Below are 18,499 nucleotides of genomic sequence, written 5' to 3' on the forward strand. Positions count from 1 at the left end.
CTCCAGTGGTCATCTGGTCAGTTCGGGCACCTTTTTACAGCTTGGTCGCAAGAAAAAATGGACCAAGTAAAATCAGCCAAGTGCTCGTCAGGGACTCCCTTCTTTTTTCCATTATCGGCCGAGGATGCCCATCTCTTAATCACGCCCCAGTCCCGCCTTCGCTACGGTGCCGACACATCCCCTTGAACTTTGGTCATCCCCGCGACGGGAAGCAGTTGAAGATGCCCAAAATCGGCTTTCGATTATGCCGATTTGGGCAACCCTAAGAGAAGGACGTCCATCTCCCGATTTGTGTTGGAAGATGGGCGCACTTCTCTTTCGAAAATAAGCCTGATAAGGGGTCTTTTACTAAATCTTAGCTCGAGTTATCTGCAGCAAGGCTCATAGGAATAAAATGGGCCCTGCTGCAGTTAACGCGAGCTAAACTTTAGTAAAAGACCCCCTTAGATGGTTCTCTCAAGAGATACTTCTGTGACACCATATCATTCCATAAAATATGGCAGTGCAATATTTGCTATAGAATTTAATAGCTTCAGGGTCGATATACCTAATCCTGCACATAATTAGAGCCATATATTGAACCTAGATGATTTACAACGTGTAATTAAACTCTGGAATTCGTTGCCAGAGAATGTGGTAAAGGCGGTTAGCTTAGCGGAGTTTTAAAAAGGTTTCGATGCTTCCTAAAGGAAAAGTCCATAGACCATTATTAAATGGACTTGGGGAAAATCCACTATTTCTGGAATAAGCAGTATAAAATGTTTTGTACTTTTTTGGGATCTTGCCAGGTACTTGTGACCTGGATTGGCCACTGTTGGAAACAGGATGCTGGACTTGATGGACCTTTGGTCTGTCCCAGTATGGCAATAATTATGTACTTATGACCCCTATATATTTTGACTAGCACATTTCTTTCTATACATAAGCTTCTGTTCAAAGCACTGCATCTTCTGCCGTGTATAAAGAAGTGTTTTCAGCAGAAAGTATGATGGAAAAAGTAAATATATAGCATTGCACTTCTGCTTCCCAACTCCAGACTCCACCCTTTCTGCCTCGCCTCACCTCACCCTATGATTGTAATAAACTCCCTGAGCCCATACGCCAAGCCCCCTCCCTACCCATCTTCAAATCCTTGCTCAAAGCCCACCTCTTCAATGTCGCTTTCGGCACCTAACCATTGTACCTCTATCCAGGAAATCTAGACTGCCTCAATCTTGATTGACTGCACTTTTTGTCCTTTAGATTGTAAGCTCCTTTGAGCAGGGACTGTCCTTCTTTGTTAATTGTACAGCGCTGCACAACCCTGGTAGCGCTTTAGAAATGTTAAATAGTAGTAGTAATAGTAGTAGTACTTACATATAGACTACATTCATTAGTGGACATATCATTCATTAAAGAATCTTAAAAAGAAAAAAAGTTCACTTTTTTTGTTTATTTTTGTTTTCAAGTCTCATTCTTCCTGTGTTTTTAGTTCCTTTTGTACCAATACCATGTATTTTGACAGAGAGACATGCAATTCTCCCATTCTGAAGCCCCACCTGGTAAATAAAAGTAGCCCCCCCAAAAAAATAAAATTAAAAGTAAAATAGAAAAAAAATAACATGAAAACAAAAATAATAATAAAAAACAACACCAGGTTATTCTAACTTTAACTCGAGCATAGTTTGCAGAGGCCCCTTTCTTCCTCCAAATTTAGACCTTGAAGGTCACATCATCAAACCTCATTAAAAAGAAGAGGAAAAGGTGATCTAATGTTCTGACCTCTGATATTGTAGCCGGGGAAAGCCAGTTGTCATTTATTTTATTTTTTTCAGCCCTGAATGAGAATCTAACTCAGTACAGAAAGGATTTGTAGCTGACTCGCAATAGAAGCTGTTCTCGAATTTTGACAAATCCCATCTTGAGCCTAGAAGAGAAGCAGATATTGATCCTAAGTGTACCTAATTCATCTCTGCACTTGTAATCCCAAAAGAAAATGCCTTCTATGACCAGAGGGCGTTCAATATTTTTTCCATCTTGTAAAATAAACAGCAGTTATTTTTGGTGTGTCTTCGTGTGTCAGGGGCAAGAAAGTAAACAATGTGTTGATTTTTTTTTCTTCTGCGGTGGTAAAGGCATTACTACTGGGTTTTGGAGGGGACTAATTAAACAATATCAAATAATTTAGATTTATGAGAGTCTAGAGGCCGTTCTAGCACAATGCAGTCCATTACTGTCAGGGGATTTTAGTCCCCTGGCTGGAATGCAATATTTTACAAGAGAGTTTATGACATGTGATAAATTAAATGAGAGTATATTTTAATTGAATGGTTTTTACCGTCGGTAGTACCAGCCTGTGGCACTTTTTTAATGGTCTGAATTCTTTTTCATGGGAGGTTTTTATAACTTTTGCCAGCTGAAATCTGGCTGTTTGTATAATTTGGGAAGCAGTCATTCTTTTTTTATTTAACTTCGAACTCAAATCTCTGTGGTCTCACTTCTAACTTTTTGTTTAGCATTTAGAGGAAGTTTCACATGTGCCTGCCAGAGAAAGATTCCGGGGCGACCTACTCATTGTGACTTTTTTTGATGGCTTGAACTTTATGCAAAAGATCTGCACTAACCCTAGTGATCTGAATTCCTCCATTTGTATCCTTGTCTGTCTCTGAGCAAAAAGATTTTGCTAGAAACATACCTGCTTGGAACTTAGAACTACTTGCAGTGTTCTATCTGGGTCCAATCATTTCAGGCATTTTTTTTACTTTATTTATTGATTTTAAAGCAACATAATATTTATAAAAACATATAACAACATATAATATGGTGGAGGAGTGGCCTAGTGGTTAGGGTGGTGGACTTTGGCCCTGGGGAACTGAGGAACTGAATTTGATTCCCACTTCAGGCACAGGCAGCTCCTTGTGACTCTGGGCAAGTCACTTAACTCTCCATTTCCCCATGTAAGCCGCATTGAGCCGGCCATGAGTGGGAAAGCGCAGGGTACAAATGTAACAAAAATAAAATACATACTATTGGAGATTCTACATGGAATGTTGCTACTATTGGAGATTCTACATGGAATGTTGCTATTCCACTAGCAACATTCCATGTAGAAGGCTGCACAGGCTTCTGTTTCCATGAGTCTGACGTCCTGCACGTACGTGCAGGACGTCAGACTCACAGAAGCAGAAGCCTGCGCGGCAACATTGGTGATCTGCAAGGGCCGACTTCTACATGGAATGTTGCTAGTGGAATAGCAACATCCCATGTAGAATCTCAAATAGTAGCAACAGTGGAGGAGTGGCCTAGTGGTTAGGGTGGTGGACTTTGGTCCTGGGGAACTGAGGAACTGAGTTCGATTCCCACTTCAGGCACAGGCAGCTCCTTGTGACTCTGGGCAAGTCACTTAACCCTCCATTGCCCCATGTAAGCTGCATTGAGCCTGCCATGAGTGGGAAAGCGCGGGGTACAAATGTAACAAAAATAAAATAAATAAATGAAGAAAAAACAAACAAACAAAAAACATACAGGTCAGTGAGCTGATAAAAATAAAACAGGACAGTATACGCAACATACTTTAGAGAGCTAATTCCCTTCACAAGTCACATAGTTATCAAGTAGCATTTCAGGCATTTTCAAAGTCTAGAAAGTCCTCTGTAATTAGCTGGAGGCATAATATAGTCAGGGATAGATATTCAACCAGTGACGGCGAGTATTTTTGTAGCCACGGACGGTGTTATTCTCAGCTATACAAGCTAGGCCATTTCCAGCACTGGCATTGAGTATCAAATTTTATGCGATTGGCTACCTCTTACGCAATTACATGTGGTATTCAGAACTTAGCTACCTAAACACCACCACATAAAAATAAGACCGAGTTTTAAGCAGTCTGATTTGGCCACTTAATTTAGGTGGTTAAGGGGTCCTTTTACTAAGGTGTGCTGAAAAGTGGCCTGTGCTGGTATAAATGCATGTATTGGGCATTCACAGGTCCATTTTTCAGCGCACCTGCATAAAAGGCCTGTTTTTTGCCGAAAATGGACGTGCGGCTAAATGAAAATTGGTGTGCATCCATTTTGGGCCTGAAACCTTACTGCCACCCGTTCACTTAGTAGTAAGGTCTCACACACGTTAACTGGGCGGTAATCATCAGCATACGTACAATGCCGATTACCGCCCGGTTAGCGCCGCACACCGGAAATTTTCCACCACGCGTTGTGGGCGCATGTAAAAAATGAAATTACCGCCCGAGCCACATGGTAGCCAGGAGGTAGTTCTGTATTGATGCATGTAGGGTGCACGTAGGCGCCTACACAGCTTAGTAAAAGGGCCCCTAAGGGATTACAATTAGCATTTAACTGCATAAGTGCTGACGCCCCCAGAATACCCTGGACTAGGGGGCATGCGATGAAACTAGAGTGTAATACATTTAAAACAAATCGGAGAAATATTTTCTTCACCCAACGCATAATTAAACTCTGGAATTTGTTGCCAGATAACGTGGTGAAGGCGGTTAGCTTAGCAGAGTTTAAAAAGGGGTTAGACGGTTTCCTAAAAGACAAGTCCATAAACCACTACTAAATGGACTTAGGAAAAATCCACAATTCCAGGAATAACATGTATAGAATGTTTGTACGTTTGGGAAGCTTGCCAGGTGCCCTTGGCCTGGATTGGCCGCTGTCATGGACAGGATGCTGGGCTCGATGGACCCTTGGTCTTTTCCCAGTGTGGCATTACTTATGTACTTATGTACCCATAAAATAGACAGCTTTCAGTTTAGCGGTCTGTGGTGATATTCAGTGCCATTAACTACTACTACTGCTACTACTACTTATCACTTCTATAGCACTACAAGGCATACGCAGCGCTGTACACCATACAAGAAAACTAGTTAGGTATCATTTAATATCAACGAATAGCCTTGAACAAGTGATTTCATGAACCAGGAGCTGTTTCTGGCTGATTAAATCACTTTGAATATCGACCCCTCAGTGTCTAACAGTTCTTAGATTCTTTCCCATACTGCTTTCTGTGTTCTGAAAATTGGACCCTGCGTCCCACTTTTACCACCTTAACTATTAGGGATACAACTGTTACAAACTGTGGACATTGGAGATAGGAATGAGTCCATAAGCCTTCGGAAACAGTGACAGTAACTTTGACTGTGGTTCCCTTCTTATCTACCTCATCATCTACACCTAGGGACATTTCCTTTATAGCCCTTCCCCAGCCTGGCTTAATGAGACTTGACATATATAATAATGAAGCTGTAATTCTGATTCTTTCAGTAATTATCAGATAATCATGTGCCACCTATTTACTTGATTACACTTTTAATATGTATTGGTGTCCAGCTGTGAATGCAGTATTTAAAATTTAAGAAAGAGCCTTAAGAGAGTAATTATATAGTAGGGTGCCTACTAAAAGTTCTATTTAAGGTGCCTATACCTCAAGCTTATTTTATAAAGAATAATAGGCATCTACTTTTCTTTATAAAATGTTAGTGTAACTGACCAAACATGTACCTTGATTTAAAACATAGTTATCTGATGCTAGGGTCAAGTTTAGGAGTCAGCACTCAAGAAAAAGATCTAGGTGTCATTATAGACAATACGCTGAAATCTGCCCAGTGTGCGGTGGCCAAAAAAGCAAACAGGATACTAGGAATTATTAGGAGAAGGATGCAAAAAAAATTATTATAATGCCTCTGTATTGCTCCATGGTGCGACTTCACCTTGATTAGTATTGTGTTCAATTCTGGTCGCCGTACCTCAAAACAGATATAGTGGAATTATTTGCCAGATAATGTAGTAAGCAGTTAGCTTAGCGGAGTTTTAAATATTTGGATAGCTTCCTAAAAGTCCATATGCTATTATTAAAATGAACTTGGGAAAAAATCCACTGCTTATTTCTAGGACAAATAGCATAAATTGTATTGTACTGTTTTGGGATCTTGCCAGGCACTTGTAACCTGGATTGGCCACTGTTGGAAACGGGATGCTGGGCTTGATGAACCTTCGGTCTGTCCCAGTATGGCAATACTTATGTTCTTAGAAAAAGTTCAACCAAAATGATAGAGGGGATGGAACTACTCCCATATGAGGATAGGCTAAAGAGGTTAGGTCCGTTCAGCTTGGAAAAAGGACGACTGAGGGGGGATATGATTGAGGTCTACAAAATCCTGAGTGTTGTGGAGCAGGTGGAGTTGAATCGATTTTTCACTCATTCAAAAATTACAAAGACCAGGGGATGCTCAATGAAATTATATGGAAATACTTTTACAACAAATAGGAGGACATATTTTTTTTCATTCATAGTTAAGCTCTGGAACTCATTGCCAGAGGATGTGGTAATGGCGGTTAGCGTATCTGGGTTTAGAAAAGGTTTCTGGGTTTAGAAAAGGTTTGGACAAGTTCCTGGAGGAAAAGTCCATAGTCTGTTATTGAGACTGCTTGCCCTGGAATTGGTAGCATGGAATGGTACTACTAATTTAGGTTTCTGCCAGGTGCTTGTGACCTGGATTGGCCACTGTTGGAAGCAGTATACTGGGCTAGATGGACTATTGGTCTGACCCAATATGGCTATTCTTATGTTCTTAAGACCTTATCACATGTCATCTCTAGGGCTTGAATAAATGCCATCTAGATGGTAGCAAGAATGTAGTGAATTTTAGTGTTTTATAACTTACAACTGTATGTGTACACTCCACCCAATGTGTCCAAGTTTTGGCAGTTGCCTGCATCAAGTATATACTTTATCGTCGATGTGTGTTTGACCAGCCAGACCTCTGTCTTGAAAGTGAATCCGCAAGTAACTCAATCAGCAGTCACACAGCCTGTCTATGTGTAAAGCTGGTATGCACATCTACTGCCGAAACATGGCTGCATTGGGTCTCCTGTTCGCCTCTCTCTTTGCTGTGTGCACTCCACTTCCATTCAGCCCAATGTGCCCAGGTGCATGCCAGTAAAAGTACACATTCTGCAAACAAGGTCTGGACATTTACATTGGTTGGTATTTTATAAGAGGTCACTGACATATGTACATTACTAATGTACTGCCATTGGAGTAGAGGAGTGGCCTAGTGGTCAGAACACCAGTCTTGCAATCCAGAGGTGGCCAGTTCAAATCCAGCTGCTGCTCCTTGTGATCTTGAGCAAGTCACTTAACCCTCCATTGCCTCAGGTACAGACTTAGATTGTGAGCCTTCCTGGGACAGAGAAATCTCCAGAGTACCTGAATGTAACTCACCTTGAGCTACTACTGAACAAGGTGTGAGCAAAATCTAAAATAATAAATTTACATGCTTTTTTGATGGCTACTACTAGACAACTCCTTACATAATTACCCTCTGGGGTAATTCTGTAAGGACCCACATAGTTGTAGACAGCAAGAAGGCATGCAAATGGTGATATTTTAGTTATTTAAGTGCTTAAGTGAACAGTTATTTGTGTAAATTATTTCTTACAGAATAATGACTACCGAAAAAGCATGAATTGCTGGTAGAGTTTTTGTGGAGGGGAGGGGGGCATGGGTGGAACAGACAAGTGTGCAAGTAAAGTTTTTTGGCAGCTTGACACCTAGTAGTAGTAGTATGGATATTTGAATCTCTATCTTTATATCTTCCTCCTGTGAGGAAAGTCTGTATATTACATCTGTAACCCGTGTCTCACCCTTTCACTAGCTCCGGCTCCATGCCACAAAGCAAAGTTCAGTTCATTTTCACATTCAGGGTCAATCTCCCCTCACTCATCAGTTCCAGCACACAAGCAATCGAGCTTGAGAGTGGGTCAATGGTCCAGAATAGTCACTTGGTAAATTCCAAAGAACCTTAACATCCAGCTTCTGTTATTCCCAGAGGGCACACCTTTGCCACTATCCTCCTCAGGTGCATCAACAGGGAATTCTTATTCAGGGCTATTAACAAATATACAGTTTCTCCTGTCCATGCCCATCCTGTAGCGAGATATTATCCCCAAAGGCTTTACTCCTCTTCTTAATACTAATTCACTTTTGTGGGCTCCCCTCAATCTGACCCTCTTCTAGCGGTGACCCCATCTTTGGTCCACCCTGGTTCTTGGATGAGCTCTTCCTGGCTCTGGTCCCATGCTCCCAAGTGGGGCCTTTTTCTGTCCACCCATAGTACGTCTTCCGGTTGCCACTTATTAGAGCTGCAACCTGCCTGTCACAGCAAGTGGATCTGTCCAATTTTTAGGACTCCCCTCTCTTTCCTCCTGGTCAATGGCTGTGGATGTACAGGCAACTTCAGACTTGCAGGCAACCAAAGACCTCCCCCCACCTAAAGGGCATAACTAGCTTTATTTCCTTCCAAACTCCTCCCCCCTATCACTCTTCAGTACCATGACACTATTTCTCTGCATTCTGTTTCAAAACTACTCACCATGGACTGGGTTTCCCCCTTCCCAGGGGAAATCTGACCACTCTAGCTCTCTAACAGGGACTTCCCTCCCCCCAAGACTCTGGCAAAATCAATCTAGTAATACCCATTCCAAGGGGTATTTGCACTCTCCCCTTAGTTAGAAAATCCCAAGGTATACCAATTCAAGGTTTTGTTCTCCATTCCCTTTAGAGCAATGGAAAACCCACACAATATTATCCAACTTTATCCAACACTTCATATAATACAAGTAAATTTACCATTTATACCACACTCCATTTTCCATCAATCATTGGACATGTTATCAAGGGGTAGAGAATGGATATGGGGGCACCATGGTGGGCAAGTCGCACAGGGTACAGTTATAGATTGCTATTACTCTGGCTAGAAGTATATATATGACCATAGGTTTTCAACCCAGGGTTCAGGATACACCTAACTAGTCAGGATTTCAGTATATCCACAATAAATATACATGAAATAGTTTTGCATAGAATGGAGGCAGACCATGCAAATGTGTCTCCAGCCTATTCATTGTGGGTATCCTGAAAACCTGACTGGTTAGGTGTGTCCTGAGGACTGGGTTCAGAACTTCTATATTAGAGTCAGCTGAAAAAGAAATGAGAATCACTTTGCACGCAGGGGCGTAGCCAGACAACAGATTTTGGGTGGGCCTAGGCAAGAATTGGGTGGGCACCAAGTGTTCTCCCCCCCCCCCCCAAAAAAAAAAAGAAAAAAAAATGATCTCAGCTCGTGGGAAAACGCTTCTTTCCACCTTGGCAGCAGGCATGCACTGAAAACCGAGCATGAGCAGGTGCCGGTGTCATGGAGAGTAGCGTTTTCGTTACAATCAGGGGAAAATCTTCAGCTGGCGGAGCTTGGGATTCCCACCAGTTACCACTAAACATGTGCTACTGTTGGGTGGGCCTGAGCCATAAATGGGTGGGCCATGGCCCACCCAAGCCCACCTGTGGCTACGCCACTGCTTTGCAGAAATCAGAGAAGAAAGAACTCCAAATAATGAAGCTGGAGCTTCAGCAGCAGGAACAGGAGCTGGTTTAATTAATTTAGCTTGATTTCTATTTGTCTAGTCATATTTTGAACAAGAAACATCACATGAATACCCTACAGCAGAGAGAGAGAGCTGGGATTGGTGAAGACAAACATTAAACTAGAGCTTCTGCAGTTACCATATTAATCAAGAACGCTCTCAAGCTGAAGGGAGGGCATGGAGAGATGACTTTTTCCCCATCCAATAAGTCCTGCAGACCATATCTTCACTGTTGCTCAGTTGCATAGTTTGATGGTTTTACAAAATTAAAATGTTAACCTTCTATCCTCACCTGGTATATATAGATTATGAAATATTGAAGGTCCTTCGTTCCAACTTTAGAATTGCAAATGTTCCCACTAGAAAGTGCTCATTGTTATTTTTTTTCAATTGCAGAAGAGAGCACACCAAGGCACACAATGTTACATGTGAATTAGAGCAATATCCTTGTGCTTTGTTTGTGGGGTTTTTTTTTTCTTTCTTTTTAATAGTTTTTCTATTTGAATCTATATCCAGAATTGAGTTTCTACGTTTTTCAAATGCCTTGGATGGCATCTTTATATTCTATTTCAAATGCTAGTTTAGATACATCTACATAGCTGTAATCTCATGTCTTAAACTCAATATGAGCCTTCTTACATTATTCCTGTAGAAATAGAATTTGGTGCACATTCTGGTGGGCTTCAACGGTACCTGGATATACCCAGAAGCACAGTTTTATTCATAGTACTACTACTACTTATCATTGTTATAGTGCTACTAGACTTATGAGTTGCCGTGCACTAAACACATATGAGACAATCCCCGCTTGACGGAGTTTACAATCTATTTGAGACAAACAGGACAAATAAAGGATTAGGGTGGGAATGTTTAAAACAGACATGGGAAGTGAACAAGTGAATAGGAGTTAGGCGTTAAAAGCAGCCTCAAAAAAATGTAGGCTCAGCCTAGATTTGAATACAGCCAGAGATGGAGCTTGATGTACTGACTCAGGAAGTCTATTCCAGATATTCAGTGCGGCAAGATAAAAAGGAATGGAGTCTGGAGTTGGCAGTGGAGGAGAAGAGTACAGGTAAGAGAGAATTACCTGATGACTGGAGTTCCCAGGGAGGAGTGTAAAGAGTGATAAAAGCGGAGAGTTACTGAGGAGGTGCAGAGTGAATGCACTTGTAAGTCAATAACTACTACTGCTACCATTGGAGCAGACTCTGTGGGTGCTGTGGGTGCTTGAGCACCCCCCAATATTGAGAAAATTCCTTGTATGTGTCCAGGGAGTGGTTATTTTTATTGGGTTTAGCACCCCCAATAAATTTGAAAAGTTGGCTCCTATGACTGCTACTACAAATCATTTCTATAGCGCTACCAGTCGTACGCAGCGCTTCACAATTGAACATGAAGAAAAGACAGTCCCTGCTCAAAAGAGCTTACAATCTAAATCAGGACAGACAGACAGACAGACAGACAGGACAAATAAGGGATAAGGGTAGGACAGACAGACAGATAGAACACATAGGGAAAAGGGACTATTGAAGAGAGGAAGACAAGATAAAGTTTACGAGCAGGTGACAAGTTAGGAATTAAAAGCAGAATCAAACAGGATTTGAAGGCGGCCAGGGATGGAGCTTGACGTAATGGCTCAGGAAGTCTATTCCAGGCATAAGGTGTGGCGAGATAAAAGGAACGGAGTCTGGAGTTAGTGATGGAGGAGACGGGTGCAATTAGGAGAGATTTGCCTAGCGAACGGAGTTCCTGGGAAGGAGTGTAGGGAGAGATGAGGGTGGAGAGGTAGTGAGGGGCAATAAGAGTAGGAAGCCAATAAAGTGAGGAGGAGAGGGCTACTGTGAGGGTAGTGACACTGGTGGAATATAAGCCATGCAGCAGAATTTTGAACAGATTGAAGGGGAGAAAGATGGTTTATTGGGGGCACCTGTGAAAAGCAAGATGCAGTTATCTAATTGTGAGGTGATAAACGTGTACTCAGAAAGGAAGGAACAATTTTTGGTGATTTTATAGAGAAAGAAACCAAAGTTTTTAGCAGTCTGTTGAATATGTGTAGAGAAAGAGCACCAAAGATGATCTTAAAGTTATGCGATGAGGCAGAGAGGATGAAGAATGGGGAAAGAGGAGAGGTAGGTTTACGGAGAAAGATAAGAAGCTCAGTCTTGGCCATATTCAGTTTCAGATGGCGGCGAGGCGTCTAGGCAGCAATGATGATACTGAAAAGCATGGGAAGAGATCAGAGCACCAAGGGAATAAGTATAGTTAGAGAAAAGAAGAAGTCACAAGACAGAGCCCTGAGCTACATTGGCTGATAGTGGGATAGCAGTGGAGAAGGATCCACCAGAGCATACACTAAAACCGTGATGGGAGAAATAAGAAGAAAACAAGGAGAACAGAGTCCCAAAATCCAAGAGTGGACAGTGTATCAAAGAATAGGTGGCAATCAATAGTGTCAAAAGCTGAAGGTAGATTGAGAAAGATGAGAATAGAATAGAGACCCTTGGATCTGGTCAGGAACAGGTCACTGGAGAAGTTAGCAAGGGCTGATTCTATTACATTCTGTTAAATTTCTAGTATTCCATTCTGAGTTCCTTTCTGAAACCTGTCTTTGTGTGTATGTGCGTGACTTTTATTTATACTATAATATTGCTTTTTGTTGGAAATTCTCATTGCGAGTTGTGCTTGGAAATTAAAATATGATACCTTTGCAATTCTGTTTGATATCATTTCACCCTCGTTAATCTGATATGCCTTTAATGGTCTTTCCTGTCATACTTTGTCATTGTAATAATTTTTTCTAAATTGCAGGTTCATTTTGTTTTGTAGTAATTACATATTATTGTTATCATGTTTTCATGTTCATTTACTTGAAAGTGTCCCTTTTAATTAGGATATTCTTTATCTACATGTCAGAATAACAAAACTGTGCTGAGGGAAAATCATGGATTATGTTTTTCAAAATATGCACTTCTGTATCTATTTCTGGGGTTATGGGAACAATTTTATAAAGTTTTCCATATGTAAAGCCTGCTTCACATACAGGAAAGATCTTTAAAAAAAATTACATAGCTATATACTCACATATGGAATCTTCTAGTAAGCTGCGGTAGCTTTTTTAGCTCATGGTAACCAATAGAAATCAAACAAAATAAAACATGGAAAAGAAAATAAGATGATACCTTTTTTATTGGACATAACTTAATACATTTCTTCATTAGCTTTCGAAGGTTGCCCTTCTTCCTCAGATCGGAAATAAGCAAATGAGGTAGCAGATAGTATATATGAGAGAAACATCAAAGCATTACTTTGACTGTCTGACAGAGTGGGAGGGTGGGGGTATGCATGGGGACATCAAAGCATTTCATTGATATTCTAACAGAATGGGTGTTGGTAGGTGAGAGGAGGGTAATAAACAGAGAAATAAACAGAGAAATACAGCTTTATGTTTTATAATGAGTTAGAAAACCCAGATCCTTATTAAGGCCTGTTTGTTGGGTGTCAAAATATTCAATCATTCTTATTTCAAAGGTCTTACTTTCCGGTATTGTTTTAAAATTACCTTTCAGTATTCTTACTGTGAAATCACTGGTGCAGTGTTCTGGTCTTGTGAAGTGTTGGCCCACAGGGGTGGGGGCCTGACTGGCACCGGCTATTTTCATGTGATGTCTATGTAGATTGAATCTTGTCTTAAGCATCTGGCCTGTTTCTCCAATATAGCATCCTTCGTTACATTTCTTACACTGAATGATATATACCACATTGGAAGATGAGCATGTAAAATAGTCCTTTATGTTGAATATTTTTCCTTTGTGAATGACTGTGGGGTCTTGTGAAATGTTTTGGCATAGTTTGCAGCTGGCTGTGTTACACGGGAACGTGCCCTTTTCTTTTTCCGTCTGTGTTGGAAGTTTACTTCTGATCAGCTTGTGTTTTAAACAGTGCTTTTTTTGTGCCGGTACGCAACGGTACGGCGTACCGGCACCTTTTTTTTTTTGCTCCCCCCGCCCCATGAGTCCATGTCCCGCACGCAGTGCCAGCCCCCATTTCCGGCCGCTGCTGCTTCTCCTGTTGAGCAGCAGCGGCCGCTACACAAAGAAAAAGATTTTTAAAAAACTTCAAACCTGGCTGAAACGCGGCACCCCGGCACTGTAGACAGCCATTAGGCATTGGCTGTTGCCCCGCAGCCGCTCCTCCTCTTGCCTCTACGTCACTGCGCTCCTCCGGGGTCTTCCTCCAGGGGCAGTGACGTAGAGGCAAGAGGAGGAGCGGTTGCGGGGCAACAGCCAATGCCTAATGGCTGTCTACAGTGCCGGGGTGCCGCGTTTCAGCCAGGTTTCAAATTTTTTTTAATCCTCTTTTTCTTTGTGTAGCGGCCGCTGCTGCTCAACAACAGGAGAAGCAGCAGCGGCCGGAAATAGGGGCTGGTGCCGCGTGCATCGCGTCTTCGCGCCGTTCACGCCAAACTTGGCAGGGAGAGGGAATCCAACAGAGGGAAGGATTGGGGAGAGAGAGAACGAGGGAAACCAACAGAGGGAAGGATTGGGGAGAGAGAGAACGAGGGAAACCAACAGAGGGAAGGATTGGGGAGAGAGAGAGAGAGGGAAAACAACAGAGGGAAGGATTGGGGAGAGAGAGAAAGAGGGAAACCAACAGAGGGAAGGATTGGGGAGAGAGAGAAAGAGGGAAACCAACAGAGGGAAGGATTGGGGAGAGAGAGAAAGAGGGAAACCAACAGAGGGAAGGATTGGGGAGAGAGAGAAAGAGGGAAACCAACAGAGGGAAGGATTGGGGAGAGAGGGAAACCAACAGAGGGAAGGATTGGGGAGAGAGAGGGAAAAACATGGAAGGATTGGGGAGAGAGGGAAACCAACAGAGGGAAGGATTGGGGAGAGAGGGAAACCAACAGAGGGAAGGATTGGAGAGAGAGGGAAACCAACAGAGGGAAGGATGGGGAGAGAGAGGGAAAAACATGGAAGGATGGGGAGAGAGAGGGAAAACAGATGGAAGGATTGGGGAGAGAGGGAAAAACAGATGGGAGGATGGGGAGAGAGAGGGGGGGAAAACAGATGGAAGAATGGGGAGAGAGAGGGGGAAAAACAGATGGAAGGATGGGGAGAGAGAGGGAAAACGGAAGGATGGGGAGAGAAAGAGGGAAGACGCTGGATGGAAGAATGCAGAAAGAAATAGGGGAGACACTGGAAGGATGGGGGAGAGAAAGCAGAGCTGCTGGATGGAAAAGGGGAATAGAGAAAGACTGGAGAATAAGAGGAAGGGGCATGGGGAGAACAAGGGTGAGGAAAAGATGAAAAGCCACAGGTAGATGAAGGAAATTAAAGAATGGATAGTAAGAATGAATTAAATCTGGACAGAGAGAGAGCCTGAAAAATATTGAAGAAAGCAAAGAAAAAGGAGACAAAAATGACAAATGGCACAGAAGAGTTAAGCGCAAAGAAAAGAAAGCAGAATCACAAACTGGGACCAATATGGAAAGAAAAACAGTCACCAGACAACAAAGGTAGAAAAAAAATCATTTTATTTTCATTTTAGTGTTTGTAATTATGTCCAATTTGAGAATTTACATTGGCTGTCTTATTTTGCACTGGGTATACTGGAGCTGTAAGAGCTTACAGAGATTATTTATAATGAAAAAAAATCATGTTATTTTTTTCTCCTATAGTACTATAATATTTTCAATGATGTCTGTTTATATGCGCCATGGCTGGTATAGGGGGTGTGGTTAATGTGGGTGTGGCTATCATAGGGGTGGAGCCATATGTGGTGACCCCGCCCATAATGAGTACCGGCACCTTTTTTTCTACAAAAAAAGCACTGGTTTTAAATTTGGTGGCTGTCGGAAGGCCAGCACTGGTGGGGATGGGAATATCTCTTTCAGTAATTCATCTTCCTGAAGTAGTGGCTGTAGTTCTCTTATGATTTTCCTCAGTTTCTCCAGCTCTGGGTTGTATGTCACTATAAGGGGGATTCTGTCTGTGGCTTTTTTTTTCTTTGTACTGTAGTAGATTTTCCCTGGTTGTTTTGAGGGAGGAGGCAATATTCTTGGAGATTATTTTGGGGTTGTAGCCTTTCTGTTTGAAGGATGCAGTCAGGGTTTCAATCCTCTGGGTCCGAGCAGATACGGTGGTATCTTGTGGCTTGGCTGTAAATAATGGATCTTTTTGTATGTGAAGGGTGGAAGCTGGAGTTGTGGAGGTAGCTGCATCTGTCTGTGGGTTTCTTGTATATAGATGTTTGTATACAGCCATCACTGATTGAGACTGTGGTGTCCAAAAAATTGACTTTTTCTGGGGAGTAGTCAATTTTGAATCTGATTGTAGGATGGTATGTATTGAAGGAATAGTAAAATTGTTTCAGAGTTTCTTCCCCCTCCGTCCAAATCATAAAAATGTCATCGATGTACCGGTAGTATTTTAGAGGTTTGGTCTGGTATGTATTCAGAAATGTCTCTTCCAGCTCAGCCATAAGAAGGTTGGCATATTGGGGTGCTGTCCTGGTGCCCATTGCAGTGCCCATTATTTGTAGATAGATATCATTGTTAAAGTGGAAGTAGTTGTGAGTTAAAATGAATTTGATTAATTTTGTAATAGTTTTTGGTGAGTATTGATGGTCCAGTGTGGATTTTTTTAGGAGACTTCCACATGCAGCTATGCCATCCGCATGTGGAATGTTGCTGTATAGTGATTCTACATCCATCGTGACCAGAAGGGTGTTTGGTGGTAATTGTTTGATATTTTTCAATTAATTCAGAAAGTCTGTGGTGTCTTGTATGAAGCTGTTAGTTTTGTGCACGAGAGGTTTCAGAATTCCCTCTATGAGTCCAGATAATAGTAAGAACGAGTGAAAATCCAACACTATGAGGTTAATGGAAGGAAAAAATCTCAAGGTGCTCTAGACCAGTGGCGTAGCAGGGGTGGCTGCCACCCGGGGCGGTTCGCGGTTGCACCCCCCCCCCCCAAGTGCATTTTAACTGTTGGGAGGCTCCATGCCCCTTCTCCCATCTGTTCCCCCTTCTCCCATCTGAGTCTCCCCCCCCCAACCCCCGACCCAGTGCCTACCCTCAGCTCCGTCCAAAGTCCTCTTCTTCCTGCCAGCTCCCGCACCCTACCTTTACAAGGAAATCTCAGAAGCCGAGGCGCAGCGCCTCACGTCTGCATGTAAAAGCAGTGTGGATTGTCTCTTCGGGCCTTCCCTCATTCTGTCTATCCCGCCCTTGCGGAAATAGGAAGTTGCGACAGCGGAGGGCGGGACAGACAGTGAGGGAAGGCCCGAAGAGACGATCCACACTGCTTTTATATGCAGACGCGAGGACCACCCCCACCACCACGCCCTTGCTACGCCACTGCTCTAGACCAACAGGTCTATAGAGCTACATATGATCCACCTGGCCTATGTTATGGTCAAATAAGGATCAATTACCTCATCATAGGCAAAAACACCTTCCCCAAACCCTCAATATTCAATATCAAAAAAATCTTAGTGCATTTGGTAACAATCCTAGAGCTAAGTAACTGTTCCCTTCAAGCTACTCAAACCTTTAACCAATTAGCATTGTTTCAACTAATATATCATGATTGGACGATTTGTTTAAGTGCAGTAGGATTTTTCTTTGTTACCAAATGCACTAAGATTTTTTTTTGATGTTGAACATTGAGGGTTTTGGGAAGGTTTTTTTTTTTTATTTTGCTTATGATGTTAGTATTCTTTTGTTTTTTTATTTTTTATTATTTTATCAATATTTTTATTTACGTTCATGAATAAACACAAATATGGAAATACAGAAAATCATCTCAATTTACAAATTAAGTAAAATAAAAAAAATTAGAAGAAATTACAATAATAATCTTAGTCCACAAAATAATGTGTGATCCGAGTACTAGGTAAAAATCAAGGTAAATTTCAATTTATAAATCACAAGGGTAGAAGGAATTCTAGAAAACACAGCCGAGTAGCATAGTTGCATATTCAGGTTTAAACTCAACTTATTCTTTAGCAATAATAAACTCCAATAATTTCCCAGGTTCAAAGAAAACATCATTTGTGGAATTTAAAGAGACAATACATATACAAGGAAATTTAAGAAGGAAAACTCCTCCTAACTTAAGAGTTCTTGGTTTTAATACCAATAATTATTTTCTTCTTTTTTGAGTGTCCCTTGATAAATCCAGAAAAATCTATACTTTAGATCCTAGGAAAAGATCATTAATATGACGGAAATATAGACTAAACATTTTATTCCGGTCAGGTTCCAAGGCAAACGACACCAGCAATGTTGTTCTTTCTGAAATAACTTCCGATGAAGTTTCTAGAAATTCTGTTAGATTTAGATCAGGTTGTGAGGCGTCATTTTATTTTCTTTGTTCCTGATACTCCAGTTATATATTGGGCCTTTGTCACTGGTGGAAAACCGTCAGGCAAAATACCCAAGACTTCTTTAAAATATTTTTTTAGCTTTTCCAATGGTGCAGTAAGAGGAGACTTGGGAAAATTTCAGAAAACATAGATTATTTTTTCTAACCTGATTCTCTAAATAGTTAATTTTTCATGCTTGATCATTGTCATCTTTTATTATTGCTACAATAGATTCTTTTGAAGATTTTACCTCTTTGTCCAGAACTTCTATTTTGGTGGTTTGCTCCTCCACCTAGCCGGTCAATTGATCCTGAGTTTGTTTAATCTCCGTCATATCTCCTCGAAGAGAGCCTGAAAGTTGTTGAAGAGTGTTACTAATTCCTTGAATTGCAGTCCGTAGAACTTGTAGTGTTATTTCAGCCGGCCTTGCTGTTTCGCCATTTTCTCCGACCGGGCTATTCTGTGTTGTTACCAAGTGAGAAGAAAAACCCACTTGTCTTCCCTGCTGAGAAGAAAAAAACAGGGGTCGATAATGCCACAGGTCCTCCACAATCAGCCGCAGAGATTACACCACCTCCGGGCATCTCTAGTTGCTGTAAACCTGTTACCACTTCACTTCCCAGTCTCGGAGGGGCTGAAATTGAGGGAGGACTTAAAGTAATTCCCTCTATGCTATTGTCCGGATCGTCTAAAGGACCTCTCGAGGTGTT

The sequence above is a fragment of the Microcaecilia unicolor genome, chromosome 2, assembly GCF_901765095.1.
Source record: "Microcaecilia unicolor chromosome 2, aMicUni1.1, whole genome shotgun sequence".
In the NCBI taxonomy this organism is placed as follows: domain Eukaryota; kingdom Metazoa; phylum Chordata; class Amphibia; order Gymnophiona; family Siphonopidae; genus Microcaecilia; species Microcaecilia unicolor.